Genomic DNA, 26,735 nt, shown 5'->3' on the forward strand with positions numbered 1-26,735 from the left:
AATTAATTTCTTCTTAAATGTATTGGCTTCTCTAAGGTCCTTTACAGCTTGAAATATTATACCAAATCCCAAGACCCACAATCACAGGGAAGCATTTAATTTTTACAACATACTAAAAGCTCATGTATTCAGAATCAATTCATTTGGAACATTTCATTATTAAAAATAATATTATGAAATCGTTCTCTGAATAATCCATTTTGAAAAGACATTGCAGACCAATTAATGGTACAAAATCAAAGGAAGAGTATCTAACCTGCTGAAGAATGAAAAATTTAAGTACCTTAGAAGCACCATTTCCATATAAATATTTGATGTATACTTATACACTCATTTTCTTCCATTCACTAAGGAAGTTCTTCCATACTACTTGTTTTGAACTTCTCTAAATCACTTATTATATATTGTTGTGTGGTCTGTGTATGTACACAGGTCTGATTGTAGGCTTTATTGCGACAAGAACCATGTGCTATTGAAATTTCATCTCTCTCCCAATACCTATAACAGTATTCTGCATAGCAATGATTCTTTACAAATGTTAAAATGAATTTAAATCCAAAGAAACTTTCTTGTCAAAATACACAAAAATGCTTTGTAGTCAGACCCAAGTACTTTGCTTATTGAACTGTATTTTAACAATTTCTATAATTAACTATTTTCAACAAATCAGAAAGGATTTTCTTGCTCATTCCTCCTAACCAGTCCAAAGAAGTTTTTTTTTTCCCCCAGAGAAATAAAAATCACTAATTCTATGCCATTAACAGGTTTCCCATTTGCTGATGAAACTTTTAGCCTCAGCAACTTATTTCCATCTTTATGGGGGAAGGAGTACATAGATTGAAGAAACCATAGCTCCTTGAAACATCAAAGTGAATATATTGAGTCCTACATTTGGTGTCCTCTTATTAGGCTATTTCCCTTAAATTAGAAATTTATCAAGGGCTGGAACCATCTTCCTTCCAGTATGCTATAATCAAATCCCCAGAGTATCTATGCTCCTGCCATACATGCAGTAGGAGCTCAATAAATGTTAATTGATGATGATGGAAATGATGATAACAAATAGCTGAGATTCCCTTGAGCTTTGCTCAGAATGCAGTGGTTGAAATAAAGAACCCTTCTGCATAGATTTTTACACCCCACCCCGAACAAGCCACAACTGTCACTTCCAATGAAAGCACAAGGTTTCTCAGACATTATTGGCTTCTAATCCTGAGCCAAAAGGCTCCCAGGGTAGTTCCTTACGGTAGTTCCTTAATCAGCCATTGAGGACAATCATAGTGTATGGCTAAGTTTTTTTTTAAATTAGATGGAATATCAAGTAAAATGAGCAGATTCAGACCTTTTTTTGACATTATCAAACATTCTTATAGAAAGTGTTATCATATGGGTAGTAAATGACTTTTTTTCTAACTTTTTATTTTCATATGGTATTCCTTTACTTATTTTTGTCCAGAGTATGTTAACCATCTTCCTCATTGATGGATTGTAAATTCAATGTGATTCAATGTGCCAAGAAAGCTACTGTAATCTTAGGATAAATAAAGAGAGGCACACTGTCCAGAATTAAGGCGGTGATATCCTCACCGTATTGTGCTGTGGTCCGACCATTTCTAGAGTATAATGTTCAGGTCTGAGTGCTATATAGCAGAAAAGACCTTGAAAGCATCCAGAGAGGCTGCGTTAGGGCTCTAGGACCTCCACTGTCTCCTCAGTCCTGGTCAGACCACATCTGGGACATTATGCTCAGTTCTCAGTGCTGCGTGAAAGGAAACACATTGATAAGCTGGATGGATAATGTCCATAGAGGAATGACTATAATAAAAGGCTTCAAGTTCTTTCCATATTAGGATTGGTTGGAAGAATTAGGAATATTTAACCTGGAGAAGGGAATTATTGGGGAGATATGATAACTATTTTCAATTACTCAGAGGACCTTCATTTGGAAGAGAACAACAACACAGAACATTTCATCTTGTTCTATTTGGCTCCAGAAGGCAGAATTAACACTAATGGATAAAAGATATAGAGAGGCAGATTTTTGGCCCAACATAAGAAAAAAATCTTAACAATTAGAGTTGTCCAGAAGTGGAACAGACTGCTTCAAGGAGGGTTTTCCTTCCTTCAAGTCTTTAAGTAAAGATCAAACAAGCACTTATCATGTAGGTTGCAGAGGGCATTTTTAGTTGGCCTCTGCAGTTCCTTCCATCTCTGAGATTCTGTGAAACAAAATACATTGATTTGGAAAGAGAGGACGTGGGTTAAAATCCTAGTTCTGCTACTTTCTGCCTATGTTACATTGAACAAAGCATGTTACCTCACTAGGCCTTACTTTCTTCATCCTAAAAATGAGAAATTTGCATAAAATTATCTCTGCCTCTTGCATCCAAAGCTTTTAAATTTAGACTACACTCTAAGTCTTGTGATCCTGTAATTTGAATATAATATAGTTTTTAACCTCAAGTTTTCAGGCTGATTTTGACTTCTCAAAAATTGATCCGCTGCCATCAAGATTTCTTGAATGATATTGAATATCTTTGCATGATTCTGACACACTAATAATCCTATCATACTCCCATGGATCCATAATCTTGTCAGAGTTGGTACTGTTTCCACAAGTACAGAAAACAACTATATCTTCTCATCCTAAGCAACTCTTATCTATGTCCTTCTACAAACACACTGTAAGTCACCATCTAGAAGGCTGGAAGATTTCCGGTAAGTCTTTTCACGTTTTAGTATATTCCCATGATTTGCAAAGTATTTCAGGTATGGGCTGGAAAGAACACTGGCTCTGAAATCAGAGGATCCAGTTTCAAATCTCATTACCTTTCTCAAGTCACCTTTTCTCCCTGAAGTCTCAGTTTTCTCATCTGTAAAATTGTTATTGTTCAGTCATGTCTGACACTTTGTGACTTCTTTTGGAATTTTTGGTTTGGTTTGGTGTTTTGTTTTTCTTGGCAAAGATACTGGAGTGCTTTGCCATTTCCTTCCCCAGTTCATTTACAGATGAGGAAGTGAGGCAGCATTAAGTGATTTGCCCAAGGCCACAAAGCTAATAAGTGTCTGAGGCCAGTTTTGAACTCAGGAAGACTCATCTTCCTGACTTCAGGCCCAGTATTCTATTCACTGTGCCACCTAGTCGCATGATGTGTAAAATTAGGGATTCGGATTAGAAGGCCTCAATAGAACCATTCCAGCTCTTGATCTTTGACCTCATAGATCTATGGCAAAATTGTTCAATACTACTAATGACCCTAGGCTTCTCCCTAAAACAAAGGCCTATCTTTGAAATACCAATATGCATGAGAAAAGAAATCCCATCACACAATGTTTACAGGTCTGGGAGTCTGGGAGCTCTGACTCAAATCTTAACTCTACTGTATATTGGCTGTGTAATCCTAGGCATGTCCCTCAAACCCAGAATGCCCCCAGGAAATTTTCTGAGACTACAAGTTACAGAAAATTGCTGCTCTAGATTGGTGGAAGGAGTTTATAACACTATTGAAAATCATAGGTTTATATCATATGCCCTAATATTCTTAGTATGATATTACATGGCAAAAAGTCATGGAGTGCTACAATTGACAAAGAATGAAAGGTGGGGATAACTCAAAAAGAAATAAGGTGGATGTGAATAGCTATCAATAAATTTTAAATGACGAATTATGTAGGAAAAAGGTAGTGAGAATAAGGGACAACAGAGGGGACATATGCCCCCCAATTACCTCTGCAAAGACACAGGAATATGAAGGAAGCTAAATGACACACCAGATAGAATGCCAGGCCTGGCAAATTTCAAATCCAGTCTTATGCTCTTACTATGTAACTTGGCTGAAGTCACCTAACCTCTTCCTGCCTCAGTTTTCTCATCTGTAAAATGGAGATAATTATGGCCCCTACTTCCCAGGGTTATTGTGAGGATCAAGTGAGATACACTTTTACAAAGTGCTTTGCAAAGTTTAAAGTGCTATATGAAAACTAGCTAATTTTTTTGGTAGGGCAATTGGGGTTAAGTGACTTGCCCAAGGTCACACAGCTAGTGCATGTGTCAAGTGTCTGAGGTCACATTTGAACTCAGGTCCTCCCAACTCCAGGGCTTGTGCTCTACTCACTGCACCACCTAGCTGCCCCCTAAAGCTAGCTATTAGCTAGTTATTAAGCCCTCAGCATATATGGAGGTCCATCTGCGCCAGAATTATAGAACACGGACAAGAGACGCACAGGCATAGACAAGTTGCAATCTGTGTTATTGTAGGGAGTATCTTCATTAATAATGAGATCACAGATCTTTTAGAATATTATGGTATTTATGGGGACAATGTCCACTTTTCAAATGTGCATATATATGTATATGTATTCCTACATACACATATATGTGTGTATACATGCATATATAAAATAATACCAAAATCTGTTTCTATCACAATATTTTACCTGTTTTATGACAACTCTGATTTTATAACTTAATGTAAGAAAGACATGTGCCTTATGGTAAGGAGTGGGGGTAAAGTGAGAGTTTTAATTTTAAATACAATTTTAATGACATCATTTTTAAGCTTCAAATGAAGCTTTTTATCTGCTAATTTGCATATGGTCCTCAACTCACATGCATACTTGAGCACATATACACATACACTCTCATAGAAACAAACCCACCCTAATAAATGAATATAATGACAAATGAGTATGCTAGCATTATAATCAAAGGATTAGAGTGCCAAAAACAGAGAAGAAAAGAGCCTACTCCCAGTCAATGAAATCCTGATGAGTTATAAACATTCACAGCATAATGACTTACAGCCCATCTTGAAAGAAAGATTTTCCTGATCTTTGCTAATGAAGTTACAGTAATTTGTACAGACTGCTAAGAGGCAAATGTAATGAAGGAAAAGAACAAATACCAGATGAGGTCAGGGAAATAAATGAGATTTGTGATATAACAATAGGAATGCAGTATTGGACCTGTCTAGACATTTCCTCTCTCTTGCCACAAGACATTTATTATTGTCAGTTAAACTATCTGAGATTCTTGCCTTTGAAGCTGTATAAAAATCAACCCTTCCAAAATACAAAAAGAAAACTGTTTATTGTAGATTAAGAAGGTTATTGCTCTTTCTACCTGCTCTGTGAATTTGCTTTAGCTAATGTCAGTTTAATATTTCTTTTTTAAAGACTGATTTATATTATTTGGGGGAAGAAAAAAATATTAAGGCAAGATGCAACTGACTCTCTTGTTTGTAACTACAATAAACTCTTAATCAATTACACTCCAGTATTTCATTAGCTTTGGAATTCTGAATATTCTCTCTATTGATGCAGATCCCAACCCACCCATGCCTTCTCATCTTGTGTGATTCCTGTCTTCCATAGATCCCCGATAGAGGATCTACCCCACATATTAGGTCTCTCCATTTCAAGAGGGCCAGTGTAGCAGGAGGACTATTCATCTGTTCTCTCTCTCAAAGGGATAAAGGATGTTAAAAATCTTGTGGCCTAGAGAGGTATTTAATACTACTGTTCTTGGCTCTTCTTTAAGATTATGTTATTCTAGGCTATGTGGTATCTATGTGCATCCTGGACAATTCAGTGTATTCTTGTCATTATGGAGAGGAAACCTAGAATAGTGGATAGAGGGTTGGTTTAATAGTCAGGAATACCTAGGTAGGTTCAGGTCCTGTCTCTGGCATCGCTGGCTATGTTTCCCTGGGAAAGACACAACATTCTCATTGTTGTGGGCAATTTTCAATGACCATAAGTTACTAAGATCAGAAGTTACTTAACTGTATTGGTAGAGGGAGTTCACTCACCTGAGAATTCCCCACACCAAAGAAATCACATGTCCAGCCTCATCCTTTAACATTATAAATTAAGAACCAAAAGCAAAGAATGTCCAAATATCACATAAGAGATGGAGCATAACCTAACCGTGTCGAGCATGTGTTGGTGTAATGAAGCGAACATTTACATTACTGAAATGTGAGATTTAAGCTTGGCTTTTTAACAGGTTGAATAACCTTCAGTACTATTTTAAAAAAAGCAGATGTTACAAAAATGCAAGGGAAAAAGAGCTAGCAGAATTGCTTACATGCAACTTCATTTTTTAATCTCCTTCATTACAGCACAAACATTCTGGTCATGAATAGGTCATATCCAATCATTCATTCAACCATAATTAATTATTCATTGCTTAGAGTACACACTGAATAAATAAGCATAAATAATCTCTATAGCCCACAGGATACATGGATGTCTAGTGACAATATAGCATTAAAAAATTGAGTTAGCATCCCACAGTCAAAAAATATTATGATAGAATCAGATTTTTAGAGGATACATTAATTTTCAGGAACTAAGAAAATTACCATATTTGGAATATTAAATTTGAAAACATTACTTTGAATCAAATGCCTCATTATATTTTTGAAAAGAGAGTTGTGCTATTTATAGATACCAGTAAGTTGAAGAGAGAAAGGGACCCTCTTTTGCTTAAAAAAAATCAGTAAATGTAAGTAAGATGGAGAAACAGAGGAATATACACATGTAGGACATAGGAAATATGAACTGTAAATTAAAGTCAATGATCTGGTAGATATTGGACTCAGTTGGTGTTTAGTCTATTTGGAGTTCTTTCCTGACAGTATCTAAGAATGAAAGACGTCTCATCCTACTGTTGCTCATTTGATACTGGCATTTCCATGAGGCAGATGGTGACCTTATCTCCATGCTTGAGCTAAAACGATTTTTATTAAGATTAAACAAGTGTGAATATAGTGCTAATTTCCTGCAGCAAGCAGAATGTGAATGAGGGCAGCTAATGAGTGCAAGTGCCCTGCCTTGCCATATGGGCAAGTGTACATTTTGCCAATGTAATAGCATGGAAAATGAGCCAGTATTTGAGAGTCCTTCCCTGAGTTTCACCTTTCACCAACTTAAGTTTTCCAATATCACTAAGGAAGAGAAGATTATAGAATTCTAGCCAGTTAAGGAATGAATTGCTTCTCATGGGTATAATAATGCTATCCTAAACATGTGTCAGCTTTCAATATGTAGCTTTCAGATGTTTTGTTATCAGTCATCAGAAGGAGTCAGGGAAAACTGATAAGGATTTCTTTTGAGGATCCATTTTAAAGACCTAAAGAAAAGCCTTTTATTATAGACCAACACAAGGGTCACTCCTTCTAGTTATCTGAGATGAACAAATGGCATGTGTAACAAGGCACTTGAGTGTTTGCTTCTTACCCTATCATGGAAGGAGGTCTCACCTGACAACCATATGGATAGGAAAGAGGAAGAAGTTTTTGATGAAGTATGCAGGCATCAGGACCACGGATACCAGAATCATGGGGGATGGTCGTTGTCTAGCTTTTGTATTACTTCTGGATTTAATGAGAAAATCATGAAATTCCTAAAAGAAGAATTAGAAACAGAACTAACCAAAGATGAGAATTATGCCAACCACGTTTCATTTTCCCCTTTGGAATCTTAATTCATCATGTAACAGACTTAGATTTCACATGATTACTTGGCATTAATAAAGGAAAGAAGGAAGGGACTCTGAGATAATACCATAACATATTCCTTAAAGTTCGTTTATTTATTCATTCATTTATTTATTCATTTATTTATTTACTTATTTATTTGTTTGTTTGTTTGTTTACAGATAGGTAATACAGTGAATAGAGCACTGAGCTTGGAGACAGTAACACCTGAGTTAAAATCTAGCTTCAGACTTTAGTTGTGTGACCCTGGGTAAGCCACTTAACCTCTGTCTAGCTATTAATATTTTTAATAATGGTAATATATATATTGAATTTTTATTGATATCTTTGGTCTTTAGACCTCCTTCATTTTTAAATGTCTTGGTCTCTCCTCACCTCCCCAGAAAGCCCTCCCTTATAAGAGAATAGAAATGAGGAAAAAGCAGTCCAGCTAAACTAACACACCAACCAAATCTGACAAAATATGCCATGATCAACAACCATAGTCCACCTCCACAAAGAATGGAGGTATATTCTCTCCTTTCTTCTCCCAGGCCAAGGTTCCCCAAGTTTGTAACCAAATACTTATAACACAAATTAATTATCTGTACAGGAGCATGTTTCCCTTGCCTTTTCAGAATACTGTTGACCCAATAAATGAAATCAGGAAAGGGTTATATCCATTAAGTTTATGTTCTAGTGATTGGTTCATTATTACTGGGTCATGAAATAACTAAGAGTTTAACAGAAAGTAATTCTCAAAAGCACAGAGTACCTACTATCTAAGAGTCAGTAGAATCTAATTAGCCAAATATTTTAAATGTCTAGATAACTCTTGGAAGCCTTAATATATGAATAAAATTGATGTAAAGACCCAAGCATCAACTAACTAGTAACTGTTGATATTCATTGACTACATTTTCCCCTTAAGCAATTACAATAGTACCTTTGAGTTGGGTTTCAGAAAATCAGTTCAAAGCAATTTTTATTGGTAAGAAGTTTTTTTTTCCCTTTCTTGTAGCAGCAAGTCTATTCTAGGCTTTGTCTAGTCATACAATTGGTTTGACCATTTGAAAGTATTCCAGAGTCCTTTGCATTTTCAGCTTTTGTCCATATTATCTGCTCAATACTTAGACTTATTTTGGTTTATCATTTTAAAAACATTTTGCTTAAATCTATTCGAGAGCTATGATAAGGTGACCCCAAATCATTGTTTCTAAAAATAATATAAGAATAGGTATCTCTGAAACCTCAGATGAACTGAACAACTACCCTAGTGAGGTAACTGAAGATCAGCACTGGGCATCTTTTGCCCATTGCAAATCCCACAGTATGTGAGCAGACACCAATTATTTCTATTGACCAAGAAACAGGAAGCTGGACTGGCTGGCATTGCCTTTGAGGCTAAGCACTACCATAACCCATCCCTAATTTGCTAAATTTGAACATAAAAGCTTCCCTAAACAATTGATTTCCACAATCACTAGTTTCTTGAGATCTTAGCTATGTAGGATAATTGTTTAAAAACAGTTGATAGGTGACATTGTTATCTTATTTATTGAATGATCTAAAAAAAACTATAATTAATTATGACCCTTAAGTGCACTGTTTAGCCTTCTTAGTAATCTAGTGGCAAGTAGAAATAAAAACCTATTACCAGAATAGGATATGGAAGAGAATTTGTACAAGATATATGTCCAAATCTTGGTGATTTAAAAAAATAATTTTGCAATTATTTCTTTCAGAACCACAGCATCTCAGAATTGGGAGGAATTTCAGAGTGCCTAAGCACAAATGTCCCACATAACACTTCCAAAAAGTGGTTATTTAGCAACTTTGCTTGAAGACTTCCAGTGAAGGGAAACCCACTTTTGCTCAGGGTGGTCCTCATTCCACTTTTGAACAGTTTTTATTAGTCAGAAGTTTTTTTTTTTTCCTCTCGTAATATCAAGCCTATTCTAGGTTTGTCCAGTCACACAATTGGTTTAACCTTTTGGTATGAAGAGAGATAAATTTGATCAGGTATTTTGATTAACCTCCCAAATTTAATAACTGGGCTACCAGTAGGCCATGACTCTTGTGTGGCATAATAACCCTTGCTCAATAGCTATCAAGGCTTCGCAGCCAAATTATCAGATGTTAGATGACGCCTTACCAGCTCACACTTAAATAATAACTTTTTTTCAAGTTGTAAAACCCTTTCCCTACAACAAACCACTGACACAAGCAATGCAAGTATAACTATTCCATTTTTAGTGAGGCTTGGAAAAATTAAATGACCTTCCTAGAGATCACACAGATAATGAGAAGTAGAATTAGGAGTTTAATTTGACTCCTCTGACCAATTCATTTGAAGAAGCACTTATTAAGCATTAGCTATGTGTCAGGCACTGAGAAGAGAAAGACAGAAATTAAAATAGCTCCTGCTTCTCAAATATACTACTTTTAGAAAATGAAATGTACACAGATAAGTAAAAAACAAAATATAGAAAAAATAAATGTGAAATAGGTGTAGATTCAGGGAGAGGAGTATGTATATCTTGGGAGATCAGAAGAGGCTGGATTTGGAGATGGTCTTTGAGTTGAGTTGTAAACGAATTTAGAATTCCAAATAGCAGAGAGGAGAAGAGAAAATATTTCATTATATTTTGAAAAAAATACTTAGAAGTTTATCAAGGTGGAAATTAGATAAAAATTGAAACATGTCAAGACCAAATTCATGACAATATCTTTAAATTTTCATTGCCCCTGATTAAGTTAGGTATAAATTAAATTTGATGCATGTAAGCAAATAAAAATAAGAGAAAGTTGCACTTGTCCATCCGGGCTTTTTCCATTTGATGATTTATCACTATACTACATTGCTGAAAGCTATGGACTCAAGTGTTATGCTTCATAATAGCACTGATCATATATAGTATATCTGAGAACATCAGGAAACTTTTGGTGATATCGTAAGAATGAATCTACCTCTTATAATAGAACTTGTGTATTCCGTTATTATTACATTTTGAATAGCCACTGAAAAACCCCCAGTAACTATAAAATACTTTGTAGAGTAAGGTAGTGTTTTCTAAGAAAATGACTCATCAGGTTTTTTTTGGTTTATTTTCATTTTGGACGAGAGCTACTACTTCCCCAGATGCAAAATGTCAAACTGAACAAATATATGCTACACTCAAAAGGTGATTTTTGTGACTTTTTCTAAAGTTATATAATAACAAAGGACTATTGTCCTAAATGCAAACAAAATATTTGTCCTCCCAAAGATCCAATACACTGTGAATGCATAAAAGATAGAATTCATATGTACCAAAATATCCACATCGGTCCTCTTTCTGGTAACAGAGAATTGGAAATAAAGTGGGTACCTATTGATCTGGAACAAATTGTGGTACATCTTGAAATTTCACCCATCTTCTTGCCATGATATCCACTATTCTTCCTTATGCTTCCCACCCAGTCTGAGCTCCCACTCAGAAATTGTGCTTTCTTAATTAGTGAGAATTCACCATATCCAGCTGGCCCCAAAGCAACCATAATGTACTTTAACTATCTTTCACCATGCCAAATGAATCACCCCCCTCCTCAACACACACACACACACACACACACACACACACACACACCTTTCCTACTCTTACTCAGGGAAAGGTAACCAAATCAACATTGCTATTCCTGGAAGGACAGATCAATTGATTGCCCTATTCAAAATCTGTGGACAATATTCACCATTCCTATGACTTCTCAGTCCAAAATATCCTTCATTGGATATGCATTTTATGTGGTTGTGAATTTCTGTGTGTTATTTTTCCTGATGTCAAGGATTGTCTTACTTTTTGTATTTATACTATCAGTGCTTAGCACATTTTTTTCTTTTTCTTCCTGCCTCCTTTCCTTCCTTTTCTCATTTATTCATTAATAGTGCAGTAAGAAGTGATAAATATGAGGAATTCAGAGAAACATGGGAAGAGTTTTATCAAAACCATAAAAATAGATTAAATTATTACATTACTATAAAAATAATAAAATGAAACCAAACACTGACTAGTATTACTGATCAGTCTTATCTATGGAGAACTATAGAAGCAATAGAGAGAGAGAACACTACATATACAGAATATCACACATATTGTAACAGTTAGTGACTATATTTTTCCATTTAACTGTTTTCTTTCTGTTACAAAGGAGGTCTTGTGGTGTGTGTGAGGGGAATGGTACTACATCCAACAGTATCTGTATAGTTCTGTACAATATAAATTGTTACGTAAAAACAAAAGGCACAGTGGATAGAGTGCTGGGTCTGGAGTCAGAAAATTCATCTTCCTAAGTTCAAACTTGGCCTTAAACACTTACTAGCTGTGTGACTCTGGGCAAGTCACTTAACTCTGTTTGCCTCAGTACCTCATCTGTAAAATGAACAGGAGAAGGAAATGGCAAATCACTCTAGTATCTTTGCCAAGAAAACCCTAAATGGGGTCGAGAAGAGTCAGACGTGACTGAAAAATGACTGAACAAGAACAAAACAAAAAATTTTTAAAAAGATGTGCTGCATGGACAAAACCATATTGTAAAGAAAAGAAGGATCAACATGGTCACTTGCCCTATTCAATGGGAGATAGTGAATCTCCCCTAATCAGTTAATGAACCTCGAGGCCAAAGTAAATTGTCCCAGTCCCCTTTCTGAATGGCTGGTCCAGAGCCTTTTATTAGACTAAACATAAACATGTTTTTTCCGTCTTAGACATTAATATTTTCTTACATTTAAAGCACTGTAAGTAAAGAGAATTCTTAACTACTATTGAGTCATAGTCCAGGAAGCCAATATGCATGCTTTGTGACAAATAAAAATTCATATTTTAAAATAAATAGATGAAAATTTCTTTGAAAGGTGTTACATAACTGCCCCCCCCCAAAAAAGATCATGGGTAGATACAATATCAATTTCCAACATCAGTCAGCTGGTTATGTCAGTCAGTCAATGAGCATTTATTAAGCATTTTCAGCGTGCCAGGCACTGTGCTAAGCACTGGGATCGAATTTTTCCTCCTCCTATGGCAAGATTTATTCTGATGTTCCCATTAAATTAAAAAATTGGAAATTAATGTGATTTGTAGCTTTCCAAGTCTTCGATGTATAACATGTCTCATTCTGAATTGCACATCACTCTTTGAAATTAGCAATCAAAGAACTTTGAAAAAGGATAGAGCAACAAACTGCACAATGGTTTAAATCACTAGGAAGATGGGGTGCCAATCAGCTAATTGTAATTAGGTATTGTGCCTGCCTAAAAAGAACCTGAAATGGAAATTGTTTCTCATTCAGACACATACATCATTCTTTGAAACTTCATGAATTTTGGATGGATTTTTGGCACTGAATCATGTTAATCAAACTCTGGGAATCTTTCTCATATGAAAATAAATGAATGTACACCATTTTCTTTCTATAAACTTCTCTTAGAAGTATTTCTTATAGATACATAGATTCCATATGAGGATTTACTCTATTCTATATCTCCAGGAGTAATGCATTTAATGTTAAAGTCAATTCAAATAACTCTGAATAATTTGAAAAATACCAGAATAAAAAGTGAATGTGGGAATCCAGTATCTAATTGCATCTGTAGCTCAACAGGGAAAACAAGTTCAAGGGAAAAAAATTAGGCACAAAAGAGAGTCCTTTGAAAAGCTGAATTTTCTGTTGCCTGAGAATTCCCAAAACACAATCTTCCCAGTAGAAGACACTTTCAGGGAAGCTATTTACTTTCATATACCAGCTTAGCCTCCACAAAGGAAAGAAAGCAATTCATCAAGACATTTGTTTGAAAAGGTTATTGCTTCTTGGAAGGAAAATGCCATACTCAATAGGCAGGAACAAAAAAGGTTGAAATCCCACAGTAAAGAATTTTGAAAGGAGAAAAAAATTATGATATTGTAGTCACTTTGCCTGTAGGAAAATAGCATCAAAGGATAATAGCATCATAGGATTTAGAGCTAGAAGGGACCTGAGAGATCATCTAGTTCAACCTTCTTATTTTTAATAAGAACATTTTGGATTTGTTTGTTTGATTTTTTCTAACAATGTGGATTTACAAATACAACAGGAGGCTAGAAAACTGAACAATTACAAAGTTATTAACTCCTTTCCTAATGAATGTGAATTAATGGTAAAGAAATAAAATGAACCTCTGTGACTGATTAATGGAAGTAAAGTGTGTTAAAAACAATTAGATTTAGTTCATTAAAGAAATACTGTATTACATTCTTACATACTAACAAATTCAAAAACACATGATATTTGTTCTCCTTTTAAAAATTTACTTTTCTATTTTTTCAATGAACAAAAATCTATTTTCTCTCCTCATTTTTCCCCTAGTTCATTTTGGTTCAAAATCCCTGTTCTCAGGGAGTTTGCAATCTAGTGGTAGGGGAGGGAGGAGGAAAAGGCAATACATTCACAAATAAGTATGATGGAAGGAAGAATCAAAGTATTTTCAGAAAAATTGAAGACAGTTAACTTTCATATAAGAGTCTGAGGGGACTTGGGATCAGAAAGGGAATTAAGATCAGGTTTCAGAAAGAAAGCAGCACTGACATTTGTACAGTATTTTGCTTTTGATGAAACAGTAAAAGATTTTCAAACACTTTACCTCATTTGATTGTTACAATAACCCTGACCAAAAGCTTGAACATTTTTGCCCTCCCCCCTTTTTATAGACGAGGAAGTACAAGCTCACCAGAGATAAATCACTTGCCCACGATTACATGATTAAGTGGTCTGAGAGTACAGCATGGTAGAAAGACTCAAGATAGTTTTGACAAGGGCAGCTAGGTGGTGCAGTGAATAGAGCACCAGCCTTGGAGTCAGGAGGACTTGAATTCAAATTTGACCTCAGACACTTGACACTTACTAGGAGTATGATCTTGGCCCAATCGCCTTGTCTTACCCCCCTCCAAAAAAAAAGATAGTTTTGACTTGAAAGCAAGAGAGATCTCAATTTAGGAGTATGAGGAAGTTAGCTAGAACTAGCTCCAGGAAGGCCATTGTTAAATTTTCAATGTAAACATTTACAACTCAGAAATCAGTAAATACTACAGACCTGTCCTTGAATTCTTGTTTGGTTGATGGTCTAGACTTAAGAAAGTATTGGAGAAAATGTTAATAATACAGATTAAACTTTAAAATATGTGCTGAGCATATTTTTTTTAAAAAGAGAGAGTTGTTAAATATTTACCAGCATGCCTCTGCCTGGATTCAGATCTAAGCTCTCATATTTGTGATCTGTGTGACAATTGTCAAGTGGTTGTGAGGATAAAATGAGAAAATGTTTGTAAAGGACCTTGCAAACCTAAAAGCACTTTATAAATACTAGCTACTATTATTGTCACCACTCTCTTCCTCCTCCTCTTTGTTATTATCATAGTGGATAAAGAACATACCACAGCATTAGAAAAAGCTAGGTTCAAGTCTGATCTCAGACACATACTGGTTCTATGAGTCTGGCCAAGTTGTTTAAAATCTCAGTGCACCTGGCAGCTCTCTAAGACTGCAAATTAAAGAGCAGGTGTTGGTCTGCATTGATCAGGGGACTTTTCTGACTTGGAGTCTTTTATATGAATGAAATTACAGCTACAGTTAGAGAGAGAGAGAGAGACAGACAGACAGAGAAAGAGAGAAAATTGCACCAGATGAGAAGTAGTGGATCTGAACCTGTGGCAGACAATACTTACATCATTAACATTACATGGATTTCAAAACATGTACTTTCATTTTTAAAAGAGTCAGGTAAGATTTTGCCAACTTTTATTACATCTGAAGCATAGTATATTGGGCACCTAGGTGATACAGTAGATAGAGCACCAGACCTGGAGTCAGTAAGATCTGAATTCTTTTATCTATGAGAAGTGGGAACCAGACTAGTTGTCATTTAAGATTCTATCCTTGCATCCAATGATGATGATAATAATAATAATAATAATAATAATAACTGACATTTATATAGCATTTTATGTAGGCATTTTATGTATTATCTCATTTGATGATGATTTATCCTAAGCATACCTTGTTGTCCCAAATAGAATATAAGTTCTTAGAGATCAATGGCTGTTTTGTTTTTGTCTTTGTAGCCCCAGTGCCTGGCATATAGTAGGTGCTCCATAAATGCTTATTAATTGACCATTAATTACTACATTTCTAAGATTCCCTTCAATGTTTCAACCTGGCATGGAATTGGACTTGGGTTCTCTAAAGTTTTGTAATCACAGGGCAAATTTTGGCAGGCCCTAGAATACTAGCAAGGCTGCAGATAGGTGCTGGTGAAGGACTGTCTGTCTGCTGTTCCAGGACCAGCATAGATAGTTAGGTTTGGAGAAATTGCCAAGTGATGCTTGTTGTTGCAGTCATTGGCTCTAGTGTGGTATAGTGGAGCCAGCCCTGGCTTTATTCTCAGAAACTAGGGTTCAAATCCCACTTCTGATGCTTATTACCCATGTTAACTTGAACAAATCACCTAATATCCCTGGGGCTCATGTTCTCCACCTATAAAATGAGGAGATTGGACTGGATGGCCCTGAGGTTCTTTAAGCTCTCAAAAATATGAACTTTAAAGAGAATTAAGTCCATGTTATCCAAGCAGAAACAGTGTAGTTTCAGACTTATACTTTGGGAGTTGGGCTGGAGAAAAGACTTATTAGAAGTGGCATCACTAAGGGTGAACATTTTCCTCTAATAAAGTGTAATCAATTTGTTAGGGGGGATGGAACCAAGATGGCAGCTGGAAAGCAGGGACTTGCTTAAGCTTCCCCCAAATCCCTCCAAACACCTGTAAAAATGTCTCTGAACAAATTCTAGAGCTGCAGAACCCATGAAATAGCAGAGGGAAACAGATCTCCAGCCCAAGAGAGCCTAGATGGTTGCTGCGAAGGGTCTATCGCATGGTGCTGGGAGTGGAGCACAGCCCAGCATGGGCCACACCAGGACAGACCAGACCTGGAGTCAATCGGAGCAGGCCTGAGGGCAATGAATCATTGAGCTGTGGCAATTACCAGACTTCTCAATCCACAAACGCCAAAGAGAAGGTCAGTGGGAAACTGCGGGATCATGGTAAGAGCAGTCCAGTCTCATCCCTGGGGGTGGCGGAGGTGGTGCAGTGGTGGTTGTGGCAGCAGCAGGAAGCTCCTGAGGCTGCTTCCAGAGCTCAAGCATCAGCTGCTTCCCAAGTCCCTGGCTCACACGGTGGGAGGAATCTAGCAGTGGATCAGAGCAGGAATGCAAGGAGTGCTTTGTGGGTACAGAGGCAGGTTATCTTGCTGTGCCCTGCTTGGATCTGGATTGCAGTCATGGTTGGTGGTTCTTGGGGGAGGAGGAGCGCTATTGTGACAGAGCCTGAGGCGACAGTGGGGCAGAAGTAGCTCTGAAAACAACAGTTCTTAGACCCTAAAACTTGGAACAAAGTACTCTCTACTCTACAAGGAGTCATACCCTGACAAAAAGCTCAAGGGTTAAGTAGTTGACTGGGAACATGAACAGACAGCGAAAATGAACTCAAACTCAAACTCTAGATTCCTTTTTTTGGTGACAAAGAAGATCAAAACATACAGCCAGAAGAAGTCAACAAAGTCAAAGAGGCTACATCAAAAGCCTCCAAGAAAAATATGAATTAGTCTCAGGCCATGGAAGAGCTCAAAAAGGATTTGGAACAGGAAGTAAGAGAAGTAGAGTAAAAATTGGGATGAGAAATGAGAGTGATGTAAGAAAACCATGAAAAACAAGGTTATGTTTTTTACCCCATTATTTTAGCAGCTTCGTGTGATGTCAGGTAAACCCTGCAGCTCTGAAAGAGTCAAACCAGGAGAGAGCCCTAGTTTGCCCTGTTCTGGGGACATTTTAACCAATCTAGGATGCAGGCAACAAAAAACCTTTGTCTCAGATCCAATCTGTGAAAGCTTTTTATCTTGTACAAAGTCTCTGCTGATGTTAATGAAACACAATTCATAATTGGCCTATCTAGTTTACTTTAGCATCTGGCAGGTTTGCAGCCTTGACTAAAAATATATGCTTAGAGCCCACTGCTGTATAATTAAATGAGAGTTTGGCTGTATTCAAAAATGCAAATGATTTCCTGGCTTTTCCTTTTGTACACTCTTCAATTATTTATGTATGTTTTCCATTCATATTGCTTTCACTGGTTCAGGAACAATTTAGTTTCAACAAATTCCTCATTTGCTTAAAATTTAAATTAGATGATGCCTCTAACATATTGCTAAAAATATGTTTCTGTCACTGGAAAGGGGTAGAATGTGTTTCTTAGGATATGGGCCATTCATTTTTTACAGAGAAAAGTTTTAGCTCAAAAAGAAGTTTTTTTTTTTAAATACTGTACATTTTAGAAAGTTATCTGTAATGTGACTACATTAAAACAGCCAACAGGCAGCTTGACAGACAGCTATGGTGCTGCCTTCAAAAAGTTCAATTTTCACCTCAGAAATTTACTATGTGACTATGGGCAAGCCTCAGTTTCCCCACCTGTGAAATGAGAATAAAAGCACCTAGCCTTATGGAGCTACTGTGAGGCTTGGATAAGATAATGTATATAAAGTACTTTGTAAATCTTAAAGCACTGTACACATATCACCTAGATCATGAGATCATAGATTTAGAGGGGGAAAGGACCTTGAACTGTATAGTTTAATCTCTTCACCTCAGAGAGGAAGAAACTGAGATCCAGAGAATTTAAGCCACTTGCCCAATCACTCAAGATTCAAGCAGGAGAGCAAGGATTTGAACCCAAGTTCTCTAATTGCAGATCTAGCACGTACATATAAATATCAGCTATCACTGTTGTTATCATTCTTAGGTGGAATATGAACGATTTTTGAGTAATACTATTCTTATGTCAATGAACCTCTATTCCTTGAGAATTCTGTAATTGCAAATTTAGCTATTCTTTACTTAGGAAAAAAAGTGCAGATAATTCAGGGAGGTTTAAAGTGATGCTCTCCAATTTAAAGAACAATGTTCTAACATAGCCAAGTGAAATAGAAAAAAAAATGTGTCCTGTACTACCTTATTGCTTAACTAATAGCCACTTCTATTGGCATGTCAACAGAAAGCGACGTTCAACACTCCTGCTTTGGGGTACATCTAATCAATGCTCTGTAAGCCAAACAACACAAAGACCTCTCTCTAATGTTCATTTTTCAGCCTTGCAAAACCCACAGATGCTTCTCTGGAATCGGCAGACCTGTGTTCTACTACTGACTATCATTTACTACCTGACTAACCTTGAGCTAGGCTCTTCACTTCTATTGGCTTTGATTTCCTTGTCTGCGCAATTAGGAAAACACTTACACAAGATTATCATAATAAATAAGTGAAATAATACCTGCAAAGTACTGTCTAAATGTGACAACTGCCTGGAAGACTGCTGTGGCAATAGCAATCATATTAATAATAGTCCGCATTTATATAACATTTTAAAGTTTGCAGGGCATTTTGCATTATGTTACCTTGTTTGATCCTTATAACCCTAGGGGGTAAATGCTACTATTAGCCCCATTTTACAGATGAGGAAACTGAGACAGAGGTTAAGTAATTTCCGCAGAGTCACACAGCCTTTAAGTGTCTGAGGCAAGACATGAAATCAGGACTTCCTGACTCCAGGTCTATTGTTCTGTCCACTTCACCACCTAGGCACTTCACTTATTAATACATTCATTTACCCTGGGGCCAGCTCATCTGGTTGTTCATGTAGCCATTGTGCTCAGCCACAGGACATATGTGACTCTCATTTAAATATAATTACTAAGAAATGTATGATAAAAAAATATGAGTAGGGGTTAACTGATAGAGAGCCTAAATGTTCTATTGGTATCCTATTATAAAAAGGTATCCATAACTTGGGTGGATTCCCTAATAAGAGGGTATGGGTAAGTATAACACAGGATAGGCAATGATCTGTTTCACTGGAGGGAATACCCACACCGATGAGATCATTGAGCCTTTGGAGGAAGGGTGTGAAAATTAATAGACTTAGAATAATTCAAGGATTAATTTATGAAAACTTTTGAACCTTACGTACTCCTCAGTCAGGCTCCTCTGAAACCAGTAAGATCAATTCAAAAGAAAATAATATTGACTCCAAAGAACTGATAAGATTTGAAATGGTAGTGATGTGTGTGGGGGGGGAAGAGTCGTGAGAACTGTTATCAATAGAAAACGATTTGGCAAAATGGCAGTACTGACATTCTAAAAAATCATACGTTTAGGGGCAGGAATTAGTGTATATGTATTAAAGACAATGTTTCATCAAAAGTTCTTTCTTGGTTGAGTTTCTTTTTTGTCACAGAAAGAGTTTTTTTCATCTAATTGCCTCCCCGCAGACAACAGTGCATTCACCCACAGTATCCTTGAATGGCTCTAAAAGTCTCTAAGATAAAGGCAATTCCAATCTTGACCGAATTTGCTTACTAGATCAGGAATGATGGAAAGATTGCTGGAATTCAAATACTTGCATTCAAATTCCAACTTGAATACTTAACAACCTGGCAACCAAGGACAGACAAGTCATTGAGTAGGGATCACGTGGATGGAAAGAACTCCCAAATGGATGAGGTTACAGATGGATTTGATGAGGGGTCTTCAGGCCACTTATCATGACCACTTGTCACCAATGTTGTGCGGGGGTGGGGGGATTCTTATTCAGGTATGGTATGGATTAGATGGCCTCAGAGGTCCCTTCCAATGCTGAGATTCTGTGATTCTGAGTTATCTATCTCCAATCCTGAGTAATTATTGTAAACTATTACCTGGCCACCTGTACCTGAGTTCTGGAATTGTATCTTTTCAGCCATAAACAATATCCATTATATTCTGATAAGAGGAGTCCTATAGAGACAGCTGACTGTAAGTGGAAGCAAAATCTTAGTATTCTCACATCTGGATTTGCTTATCAAGAGTAGGGTTAATCCTTTTCATCTCAGCTAAGAAATAACAACATAGTTTTCCCACCTGCAGGATTTTGACCAATTTTTCTGTGATTGGACCCTACCCCATAGGAATTATAGGTGAGCTCAGGTAAGAATTGGCTTCAGCATTGATATGGCCTTGAATTTGGTTTGTGTACCTGTCCTCCTACCTGAGGCAGCAAGTGAGGTATAATGGATAGAACCCTATACTTGGAGTCAGTAAGACTGAATTCAAATCCTGTCTCAGATACTTACTAGCTGTGTGACCCTTGAGAAGTCACTCAACTTTTCTCTGCCTGTTTCCTCAATGTAAAACCTTCTGACACCCACCCATACACACCTTGTAAAAGGGGCAAAACGATGGTACTGATTCACCGGGTTGGTGAGAGGATCAAAATTGTGAAGTGCTTTGCAAAGGAACCTTAAAGTGTAATATAAATGTTCACTACTGCTGCTGCTGCTTGTAGATTCCCTGTTCCACTGGTTCCCTGACCTCTCTTGTTTGGCCCATTGACCTGACTCTGCTCCACGTGCCATCTCTCTGCTTTTCTGATCCTGGTCTCTTCCACGAATGACTACTGAAATCCACAGCTCACCCCCTGTAGGCCTCTCAGCAGCTATGGTCAAAGATTAGACTCCTCTTGCTCTGTGTCCACAGACTGCTGTTACCCAGATCTCTGCTGATAATTGGAGGGTTGATGTTGATCCAAGGGGTCAGCATGTTTATAGAAAGTGTCTCTGAATACCTGCAGACTCACTCTGAGCTTCGTATAAACTCCCCTGAAAGGTCTTCGAGGCATCCTTAGTCAACCTACAAGTATATATATGCAGGTGTGCCCTTGGACCAATGGCTGGAAACCACTTCGGAGGAACATACCCATACATGCTGCAGTGACAACCATTCAAATTCTTGGAACAGTTACCACATCCTCTTCCTTCTCCATAAGCCGTCTCTTCTCCAGGCTAAATATCTTTGCCTCCTCTCTAACCAATCCTCACACTAATCCCTGAATCCGAATATCTCTAGCCCTGAATCTAAATATTTCCTGCTTAGAAATAATGATTTCCTGCTTAGAAATAAACATTTTATACTGTTTTACTTTTCAATTTTTCTATTTCCCATATTGAGCCTTCCTACATAGTAAGTACTTGGTAAATGCTTGTTAAATTGAATTTAACATTGATGAAGTACCTTAAATGTATTATTTCATTTAATATTTACAACAAGCTTTGGATTCTCATTTTTTATGAGTAAACTGAGGCTTTGAGAGGTTAAGTGACTTGGTTATGGACACACAGCTAGTAAGTGTCCTAGGTGGAATTTAAATTCCAATCTCTACTATTTTCAAGTCCAACAACTTCTAGATTAAAAACTTGGATCACTAGGATTTGGAAGGGGTGAATGACTGACACAAGGATTTACAATGCCTCCTAAAGAAATACACAACCTCAGTTACTTTAAGAGCAGCCACAATTGTAAAAAAAAAAAGAAATCAATTAATCAGCAGCACACTAAACATTCGTGGGAAAATGATCTCCTAAGTTATCTAATAGACCCTGAGCATTTGAAATCCAGTTAAGGGCCAAATCACCTTTACAACTGAGGAATCACTAACTACAATTTGAAGAGATATAGTGTTACTTCAAGTGATGGAACCCTGATCTAGCATGTGGGAAATTATTGGATTGAGATCTATATTATCCAATCTGAAACAAGGAGATATAGCAGTTAGAATTATACCAGCCTGGAGAATTCAAAGATGTGAGTTCTAATTCCAGGTCTCTGTCATTAACTGGTTTATAAACCTGGAAAAAATACTCCCTTCTTTGGACCTCCTTTTCTTCATAAAAATAAAGGGATTGGATTCAATGATCAAAGGTCTCTTCTTGCTTTACCTTTCTATAAGTGTATGAAAGTCAGGCCAGGGATCTTTCCAAAGAGAATTCAAAGTGTTGGGACAAATATAACACTTGAGGATGAGGTATGTGTATTTCCTCAACTCTGTGATGAAGCCTGGGGCACTTTTCAAGCCGTATTTCCTTTAGAACAAGTTAATAGAATGGGCAATTGCTCAGATATTATGTCCCCATTATATAGAAATTAAAAAAAACCTACCACTTCTGCTTTCAATTACCCTCCAAAAGCATCACACTCCATTTACATGTGCCTAGAAATCATATTTGTTGTAATGGTGATGGTAATGGCTTTTAACCCATAACTTTAATATCTGAAATCTACGATCTCCATTATAGGTGGAAAATTAAAAAAAAGCAAATGAAAAGTGGGCCAGATTTTTTTCAAGGACACAGGCCTCTCATTAAGGGGTATGCAACTCTACTCCCTCCTAGATTTTTTAAGAAGTGAGATTTTCTTGTTGAAGAACCCATTGTTAATTTACCCAAGATGTTTTATTAGAAAAATTAAGGAATATGTAGTAAAAATGGAAGATTCACTATGTGCTGATAACCTTCTGCTGTTCAGAGGTTAAATGCAAATTCACAGTGTGGGATAGCTTATCTCTCATCTCTTCAAATGAAATAAACACCAAGTGTTAATGCAATCTATTTTTTTCTTGCTTTATTAGAAAAGAAATCCCCAATGCAAACAAAGCAGAACAGAAACTATGCTAGCTCATTTGTGCTATTTCCTATCATAGTTAAAAAGACATACATGCACACATGTTTCTACAAATTAGATTTTAAACTTTGGGGCTATATCGCTGATATCATAAATCCACATGAGCATTTATGCAATTATTAAAGGGGGAAGAACCATAATTTAGGGAATAGCATTGATTACCTAAATTTGAGTACTCCAATATTATATTAAAATATTGCATTTTGCATCTTTATTTCTAAATAAATGTTCTTTGCATTTAATTCTAACTATTTCATCAAGCTTTCATGAGTGAACAATTAGTGGTACACTGGGGGAGCTGCTACATTGTCTTTCTCGGTGATTCAAACATCAGAATTGTAGCAGAGGTTTCAACAGAGAAAAAAAATAAATAGAATTGTCAGAACTTGCTATGCAGTAATATTCCACCAAAATAGAAACTTTGAAAATAAGCGGAAGGGTAATCTATAAAAATACAAAATATTTAAAATAATGGAATATTAAATAGAGGTCTTAATACAATTTCAGAAAAGGAAATTGAACTAGCTGTAAAAGAGCTACCAAAGAGGGAAACAACACCCAATCCAGATAGATTTACAAGAGAACTCTATCAAAATTTAAAGAAAATTAAAACCTAAATTGTGTGAATTATCTCCAAAAAAAAATGAGAAAGAAAAAATTCTACTATACCCCTTTTATGAGACAGATATAGTCCTAATCCATGAACCAGGAAGAATAAAGCAAAACAAGAGAACTATTGACAATATTACTAATGAATATGCATTTTAATCTTTTATATAAAAACCTGGCAAAATACTATGGCAACATATCCAAAAAACTATTCACTATGATCAAGTCGTATTTATGTCTGGGATGAACGCATGATTCAACATTAGGAAAATAATGAACATAATCATATTAAAAACAAAAACACTCTGACATATGTTTATATCAATAGATGCAGAATTTGTTATTGACAATGTGTAATGATCATTTATACTTTGAAAAAGCCTACAAAGCCTATGTATACAAAGACCTTTTGAATGATAAAATTCTACATATATGTATATATATATATGTGTATATTTATCTATGTGTATGTATAGCCCAAAGCTAACATTATACACAAAAGAGAAAAAGTAGAATCTTTTACAAGTAGAAGAATAAAGCAAGTTTACCTTCTTTCTCCCACTCTTGTATGAAACAGTTTCATATTTCTCACAACTATGGTCAGGAGAAGAATTCTTAATCAAACAAGGTGATCAGAAGAGATAAGAGATAATTTGATTACAAGAAATTTAAAAGTCCTAGAAAGTTGAGCCATAGCAATAAGAAAAGGGAAAGAAATTGAAGGCATAATGATAGGCAAAGATGTATTGTAACTATTCCTATTTGTGACTACATAAAGATAGAAAATTCTGCAGAATTAGTAAGGAAATTAATTAGGACAATTAATAAAATCAGTAATGTATCAAGGTAAAAAAGAAACTATAAAATTCAGGAGTATGTGACCTCAGTATTAGGGTAGTTGAAGGGAATATGCATATATATATATATGTTTATGTATATATATAAGTGAATGTGTATGTATGTATCTATGTGTATATGTATGCATGGGTATGTAGGTATATATATGTGTGTGCTTTTATATATGTATATACATATATATGTATATATATGTGTGTGTGTATATATATATATATATATATATATATGTAAAAGAGAGAGAACAGACACAGGGTGAGTTGAAGATGAAGGGAAGATATCTAAAAGAAATAAAATGAAATTAAGGGATGAGAGAGCAACATACTGAGAGAGGGAGATAGGGACAGATAGAATGGGGTGGATTATCTCGCCTAAAGGTGGCAAGAAGAAGCAGTTCTGTGGGAGGAGGGGAGAGGGCAGGTGAGGGGCGAATGAGTGAACCTTGCTCTCATCAGATTTGGCCTGAGGAGGGAATACCATACATACTCAGTTGGGAATCTTACCCCACAGGAAAGAAGAGGGAGGAAGATAAAAAAAATAAAAGGGGGGGATGATGGAGGGGAGGGCAGATGGGGGTGGAGGTAATCAAAACAAACACTTTGGAAAGGGGACAGGGTCAAGGGAGAAAATTCAATAAAGCGGGATGGGTTGAGAAGGAGCAAAATGTAGTTAGCCTTTCACAACATGAGTATTGTGGAAGGGTTATACATAATGATACATACGTGGCCTAGGTTGAAGTGCTCGACTTCTTAGGGAGGGTGGGTGGGAAGGGAAGAGCGGAGAGAATTTGAAACTCAAAGTTTTAAAAACAGATGTTCAAAAACAAAAAAAAAGTTTTTGCATGCAACTAAAAAATAAGATACACAGGCAATGGGGCGTAGAAATTTATCTTGCCCTACAAGAAAGGAAGGGAAAAGGGGATGAGAAGGGAGGGGGGTGATAGAGGGGAGGGCTGACTGGGGAACAGGGCAACCAGAATATATGCCATCTTGGAGTGGGGGGGGAGGGTAGAAATGGGGAGAAAATTTGTAATTCAAACTGTTGTGAAAATCAATGCTGAAAACCAAATATGTTAAATAAATAAATTTAAAAAAATAAAATAAAAAAAATCTTGTAAAAAAAATTCAGGAGTATGTCTTTAGCAATAACAAAATCTAGGAGATTGATAGAAAGGTAAATCTCATTCAAAATAACTATAAAATACAAAAAAAAGCCATGAGTAAATCTTCCAAATCACTCTCAAGACCTATATGGATACAATTATGAAGTATTTATTTTAAAAATCAGCAACAATTTAAATAACTAGAGGGATATTTAGTGCCTATACCTATATCATACCAGTTTAATAAAAATAATAACATAAAATTAATTTATATATTTGTGCTATGGCAATCAAGCTACCAAGGAGACTTTTTATAAAGTTAGATAAAATAATAACATTAATTTGGATGAACAAAAGATGTAGAATCTGAAATATAATAATTTTTGAAAAGGTAGGAATGAGGGAAAGATAGGGAAAGGAACAAGCATTTATTAACCACCTATTATGTGCCAGGCACTGTGTGAAATGCTTTACTCATATTATCTTGTTTTATATGAAGAAGGAATAGCACTTCTAGACATCAAATTAGACTAATAGAAATCATCAAAACTTTGTGATACTGTTTAAAAAATAGAAAATTTAATCCGTGGAATAGACTAGGCAAGGAAGATTCAGAAGCAACTGAATACAATAAACTTAACAGCATAAATTACTTTGGGAAGAACACTATATTTGAAGAATTGCCAGGAATACTATAAACCAATTTGTTGGAAATTAGGTTAAACCAAGTCCTTACACCACATGCCACAAAAAGTTCAAAATGGATATGTTGATTTTATTCAGTCCTTTGCAGTAGTGTCTAACTCTTCATGACCCCATTTAGGGGTTTCTTTGCAAGGATTACTGAAGTGGTTTGCCATTTCCTCCTCTGGCTCATTTTATAGATGAAGAAACTAAGGCAAACAGGCTTAAATGATTTGCCCAGGGCCATACAGTTACTGTCTGAGGCCACATTTGAACTCAGCAAGATGAGTCTTCCTGACTCCAGACCCAGCACTATATCTACTTTGCCACCCAGTTGCCAGCAAAAAATGGATATATGACCCAAATATTAGAGGTCATACTATTAAAAAATAGAAAGG

Source organism: Trichosurus vulpecula, chromosome 7 (genome assembly GCF_011100635.1).
Source record: "Trichosurus vulpecula isolate mTriVul1 chromosome 7, mTriVul1.pri, whole genome shotgun sequence".
NCBI classification, from domain to species: domain Eukaryota; kingdom Metazoa; phylum Chordata; class Mammalia; order Diprotodontia; family Phalangeridae; genus Trichosurus; species Trichosurus vulpecula.